General features: G+C 40.9%; 1 protein-coding gene across 4 annotated transcripts in view; it reads right to left on the reverse strand.

Annotated features, from left to right (window-relative positions):
- The window catches only part of KANK1 (KN motif and ankyrin repeat domains 1), a 199986-nt gene extending 193508 nt beyond the window's left edge, over positions 1 to 6478 (reverse strand). For 3 of the 4 annotated variants that reach the window (XM_088476599.1, XM_088476603.1, XM_088476601.1), the window contains exon 1: positions 6245 to 6478. The gene's annotated coding sequence lies outside the window, so the exon portion shown is untranslated. Of the gene's footprint in view, positions 1 to 5436; positions 5486 to 6244 lie in introns of all 4 variants that reach the window. The other variant, XM_088476602.1, reaches the window with a different exon arrangement.
- Between the last annotated feature and the right edge of the window lie 445 nt (positions 6479 to 6923).

The raw sequence follows: 6923 nt of genomic DNA on the forward strand, positions 1-6923 counted from the left end.
ATCAATCAAGTTCGGGAGGTTTAAAGGCTCTAGATGGACTTACCTGTTGGCAGTCACCGGGAAGCAGGCACGGAGACTGGGCGGAGTTCCAATATGCTGCAGGGACTTATGGGAAAATTTCCCTCTGTCCCTGCAGTTTTCGGGATATTTAAGTATTTTCCTCATATAACGCCATTCTGAGATGACATTATATAATTAAATATTTATCGAGTGATTTTACACTTTTTGCTTTGCTGAATAGGAAAAAGCGTTAAAGCACTGTAGAGATCAATGGCCGATCCCTACAGTGCGGTACTCAAGGGTCTATTCAGCAAGAGTGACGATGTTGCCCAGAATATTATGTAAAAAAAAAATCAATGCTGAAAAGACCCCTCAATGATAGTTTGCAGCTAGTTTGTGATTTAGATAAAATGTTTAGCAGAAAGAAGAGAGGTGAAGTTACAGATGCTAGCACTGTAGAGGCTGCTCCAATTTTATTATAATTCTACTCTGGCTTTGGAGCAGATCAGTGGCGCAAGTAGATTTTATTTTACGCTGGTATTCTATGCACGCACCACAAAAAATGTGCGAGACCACACATCGTGAGTGGCGTGACCACACATCACGGGGGCTTTCAGCACATTTCTTGTCATTCTGGGGGCCCAGTGCTCCGAGAACAGCCAGGCTTCCCCCGGGCTCTCACGGCCCGAGGTCTGTCTTGCCACTCGGCGCTGTGACTTGCTCAGCGGCGCAGCTAATGACGCTGTCGGTAAGGCAAAAGGGGCTGCGGCCATTTGAGACTGGGAAATGGGCGGAGACGTGGACCGTTCCATAAAACAAATGCGTGCTGTCTCCATTTTGTGGAGTGCTGAGGCCAGGGTCTGTGCAGACTTGAAAGCCACGGCTCAGTAGTTCTGGCAGCCAGTCTGTATAAGCTTAGACTTACTCAGATGGCCCATGCTGCAAACACTGCGACCGATGGTCGTGATGTTGATCCGATCCTGCATCTTCAGACGTGGGCATCGGATCCGAGATGCTCTGGCTGGAGACGTCTTTTTCCAAAGATGCAGGTGCTGTGTGCATAGCGTAACATCTCAGAATCAGGCCCATAGTGTACTTTACAGAATTTCTAGGGAACAACCACACAGAGTGCAATATATTTCATATCCACACAAGTTTATTCTGTCCTCCAACTAGAAAACAGATATTTAGAGGGGAATTCAATTAGACACGATAACCCATTTATGCGAGTATACGCAGGTAACGCGCCAAGATCAAACTTTTATCTATTCAATTAGCTAAGCAAGTTAATGCAGATTTTTGTTCACAGCCCCTGAGCAGGTGAAAAATTGGGAGAAATCCCTATTTCAAAAGGTAAACGGTTAGGACTTGGATCAGGCCCCTCATTTGGTCAGTAATGATATGTACATTTTGGGGTGATATTCCGCAAAATGCTGCAGAATAATGGTGTGGAATAGATATATGGGGGCTGCATTGATGGGACAGATGTTTTAAAGCTTTCAGGATTGTTTTAACTATTTTTTAAAATATGCTTAAAATGACACAAAAATCAACATACAGGCATTTTTATGCACCACAATTAATACAGAGTATTTGCTGGAAGAAAAAACACTTGTTTTCTATCATTTTTTCACAGTTACTGAAAAATTGCAAAAATTAGCCATTTGACAATTTTTTGGGAGCCCCAAATACTGTGTTTTTGGCAACTAATAGACTGAACGCCCTGAACGGAGAACTGTAAAGCCACAATTGTATGCTGGATCAGCAGCAGCAGATGATTGCATCTGCCAGTCAGCTATGCTTGTATATGTCCCAAACATGAAATAATTGTATGAGAATGGTATTATGTAATAAAGAGAAAGATATTGGATTTATGCTGCAAGAAAAAAAAAGTGATCGTGATGAGACAAACAGACGGAGAAGTAAAGAGTTAATCCTCGTCATGAAATCAAGATGACAGTTTTAAAACATGGGGTAGACTTATCGTTCCGCTATAGCTCTTCCTGCTAGTACATAGTATGGCAACGACAAACTTGTTAGAGGTTTGCAGATAACGTAGAAAAAAAAGTGAGTTTTCTCAACATTATCTGCTTCCATACATACCAAGGTTCAATGTAAGTGTTATACGCATTTGGCACTTGCCACCTCTTCTTACATCTCCCCCTTATTTTGAATGATGCAGTTTTTCATAGCTCCAAGCGGTCATGGATAAACAGACAACATTCTCCAGAATATTTCCCATAGGCAATTTCATATTCTTAGATAAGTCACAGAGATGGACCCTGATATTTATTTAACCTTTTCCCATAAGTTTACGTTAATGAAGGTTAATAAGGGTTTCAGGATATATACATTCAGTGGTTCTTTTCAATCAATGTCAGTATGGATGTATAAAGACAAGAGTCCAGTTATGCCTACAAAGAGGAATTTCTACATAGGAGGGGAATTCAATTACCGCTATCAATGCTTTGTGCAATTCTGGAATTACATATTACTTTCTGCTGGCATCACAAGTTTCCCTCACATCCCATAGAGGTGCAAGGTAAAACTTGGGATGTTGGCACTACTGTAATTGGTCAATATGTTCGCAGCCGCGGCGACACTTCCCACAGAACTTAATTCCCCTCATAGTGGGGGCATTAGCACTTCCCACTGCAATAGCACTCCAGTGTCTCTGCATATTACAAACATGATTCATATATGGTATGTGGGAGTAAGGTAGCCTGTACAAGGATAATACTTACATAACATGCTTATACTGGCGATCCGAACATCTATAGGCTGGGTACACACTAGTCCATATATAGCACGTTTCATCGACAAGCGATATATCAGTAAAAGATCAGTGTGTGAGTACACCTGATAAGTTGAACGGCGGTGTTCACAGGCATATCAGGTCAGCTGATATATTGCAGATATATTGATTTGTCTGGCTCTGTGTACGGGTGACCCGCCAACCTCCCGTACACTTGCTGCAGGGGACCACCGACACTGACATCTCAACTAGGAGGGCCCAGTTGTGATGTCAGCCCGGACACATCGAGCGGCCGTATGGTAAATGTGTATAGCGTAACAATTGGTAGCTGAGACGGTGAATCGGACTACTGTCTGTCTGTTGACCGATCCATCGTCTCAGTGTGTACCCAGCTACAGATAAGCTTCAAGATTTTGAAACGTTTGTACCAAAATAAAACTGCCAGCATTTGGACTGAGAGGACAGGAAAAAGAAAACATTTCTTGCATCTGTATCGGAAATTGAAGGAAAGTCTACCTTTCATTATTTACCAGAGTAAATACATCATTCAGACTTCACACAATTAGATTATAGGTACACTGATCATAAGGAATCATTCTGCTGAGTCCATTTACAAATTTGTCACACATGCCTAGTTCCTCATCCCAGCATTACAGATAGATTTACATTAACACTGCTATTCTGTAAAAATAAACAGATGTTATTCTATACACAAGACTGAAATATTATTACATGGTTCATAGGATTGAAAAATAAACACAGTCCACAAAAGTCAACCTGTTATAAATTCTTACTACACTCATACATAGGGACATGTATCAGTTGTGTTTTATTCAGAAGAAACAACAGTAGTTAGGCAGCCAATCAAACCATGTTCCCAGCTTTAGATATATGTAAATAGAGGTTTGCATATTTATCTGCTGCATTCATCAGGAGAAAGTCTAAATACCTCCTCCCTAAAACAAAAGTGCCAATCAGATGAGTTCCTTGGATCAAACAGCACATAATGGCCTCTAATTGTAGCCTCAGATACCATTTCTTATAAAGAAGGCATCCAGTCTGTACTTCTATTCTGTTACCGATTTTGCCATTTGGTAAGCCTTGCCACAGATTAACCACCCGTGTAGGAAAGAACCCTTCCTATGTTCATGTAATGTCCATTCACAACCAATGACCCCATGTTCTCCGTTCGGTACTTGATATAAAATGTTTGTTAAACAACTCTTTGCACTGGCCTTGACTATGTTGATAGATTTTAAATAGGCCACCTGGAAGGTGAACCTAACCTCCCTTTTCATTTTAACCCTTTCATTGTCTGTATGAACAAGGTTGCCTGCATCTGTAACAGATCAAGCCCTCCTATGTCTTTCTTATAGTCAGATGTCCACAACTGTACCCCATTTAAGATGCAACTTCCATTTAACCTTATGTATGCCAGGACTGAATTGGCCTTTGGCACAGTTTTCTGCCTTATGTAAACTAGTATACTGACTTCTTTGCATCAAATTCTCCCCCCCAATTGTATTCTATGTAATGTGTAATTAGCACGGGTTGTTAGCACAGTCTAGGTGCATAATCCTATATATTGACTTACATTCAATATCATCTGCCATATACCAGACTTCCTCAGCTGAAATTAAATGCATCCTTAGGGGCCAATGCAATTCAAAGTGGTCCCTCCGACAATAGATATTTTTCTGCTCAACTCTAAGGGGTGCGATGTAGATGGAAGTGATGTGCTGTTCTGGAGCTTCACACTGCATACATTGACTGTGACTGAATTGCTTCCATAAACTATAAGCTCTTTGGGAAAAAGATCATTTGACTTTAATTTATTTCTTTTTGCAGTATCTGTGCCCTGTATACCTGCCTCCCAGCGGTCCTCCGCCTCTCCTGCTAGGGTCTGTCTCATCGCTCTAGCAGTGGGAGCCATTGGAGGTGCCCCCCAGCTCCCACTACGCATGCATGTAGGAGATGGGACAGACCATAGAGAATTACTATATAGATGTTAACGAAATTCACAACAATTCAAGTATAGTAATAAAGACTATTCATAGTCACAAAAACTTAGGCCGCGAGCACTCCCAAAGCTTATTTATCAAACTATATTTATAGTCTAGAAAGAACTGAAGCCAAATTGGGCCCACACACATTTTTTGACTAAAAATTCACATAAGGTGAGTTTTGATATTGACTGCAATGCATAGAAGCATGTAATACTAGTTTGAAAACTACAATGGATTTTAATGTGAACGCTTATCACTTAGCAAGTGCTTGTTAGGCCGCATTAGAACTGCATTAGACAACAAAGGCTTTGAGACGCATTATTAATGTGCTTAAGTTCGATGTGGACGCAAAAACATATTGAAGAATTTCTCAATCCTATAATACAGTTTTAAGGTGACTGTAGGAGCCTTTTGCTATCGTAACTTTTAAATACTGAGGACACTTGTGCAATATGTGGTAACAGTAAATCAAATATTACTCCAAAACATGTATCAAAATAAACAGTTGTATTAGATAAATGTTTGGAAGATCTAGATCGTGATTAGGAAAATAACAATAATCTTAAAGCACATTTAGAGAGCATTATGTACATTTATAGGTCAATGTACTTGAATCTGGGAGAAGGATGCAACTAAACAAGTGCATATAACTTATGAAAAGGTAAAATAACTTACAGTTCATTAAAACTTTATACAATGATGTAGGAATGAAGCAACAATAGTCCTGGGGGACAGAGGATAGCAAGGTCAGCGACATGTCAGCAGTTGAGTAAATATTTAATAAATAAATAAAACAAAGAGTTCATCGTAAATCAGAACTTAAGGAATGGACAGTGTGACACTAAATGCCTTCATATACTAAGCCAGGGGTATTTCCCAAGAATATAATAAGCAAATGTTTGATTTTGCTCATTGAACCTAAATAATGTAAAATAGTTTTCCTCCAGTTTAGTTAGACAGCTGTATGTGACCCAAGTTTGACAAATAGTGGGTGAATAGTTTTCCCAGTTGTTCAAACAGACTGATCTGGGCAGCAAACAGCATCAGTAACTTCAGGCCCCGCCCCCTACACTGTTCATATGTGTGTGTGTGTGTCACCTGCTGTCACTATATACAGCCTGTGTGTGTATATATGTGATCCAGGTGCTGCTGCAGCATACAAAGCATCTCCCAGAGAGAGCAGTCACTCACATGCCGGGGGAAGTGTAATTACAGACTGATTCATCTCCAGCTGGCTGCACATTCTGCAGGGGCAATAAAACAGCCTGAGCAAGTCCATCTAGTGTGCTGCATACTCCCCCACTAAGGAGCACATCAGCAGCCAAGCGGACTCATTGCACAGTTCGTAAAGTAACAAACTTATACAGAGGAACAACAAAATAATAAATTTTAAAATAGAAAACCCAGGCTTTTTGCTTATTAATTGTACTAAGCTACTGAATACAATATCAAGTCATACACAATTATGTAGTTATCTACTCACCTCAATGCTTTCGCCCACCTCCAAGTATCCCAGGGCAGGCGCAGGGGAACTCCTATGCGAGTACAGTGTAGGGATCACGGTAATAAGAAAACAGATCCAGCCCAGGGCACAGACAGGCAAGGTACAAAGTTAAGTGAACTGCTGAAAAAAGTAAGGCATCCTCCTCCCAATACAGCGTGCACCTCTCTCCGGCTGCCTGCTATCTGTCTTTGTAACAGGAGGAGAGGAGACAGGCACTCTGCACATGCGCAGCTCAGAGTCAACAAGCCTCCCTCCTGACCGGGCATTCACATGCTCTGTGTGTGTGTGGGGGGGGGAGTCAGTTGGACAGTGCATAGGGGCCCTGGGGAGCATCTGCAAGGTGGTCATGCATTGTGGTGAGAGACAGAGCCATACTTGCTGTGACTGCATGCATCAGCAGTTTCAGAATATCAGCTTTCAGGAAAGGTCTATGGATAGAAAATAATAATGTCTTTTGAAATAGTTTTAATAAAGAATGACATTAACTAGTACAACACAGTCACAACGAATACAACACAGTCACAACTAGTACAACACAGTCACAAATATACTTGTAAAGTTGTTTTTCAAGTACCGTATGGAAGTAAAATGAGTTTATAAAGTGTTTCCAATACCACAGGTGATGCTGTCATAGCCTATAACTGTACAAATGGTGAAT

Source organism: Taudactylus pleione, unplaced genomic scaffold, assembly GCF_031769625.1.
Source record: "Taudactylus pleione unplaced genomic scaffold, aTauple2 ptg000190l, whole genome shotgun sequence".
NCBI classification, from domain to species: domain Eukaryota; kingdom Metazoa; phylum Chordata; class Amphibia; order Anura; family Myobatrachidae; genus Taudactylus; species Taudactylus pleione.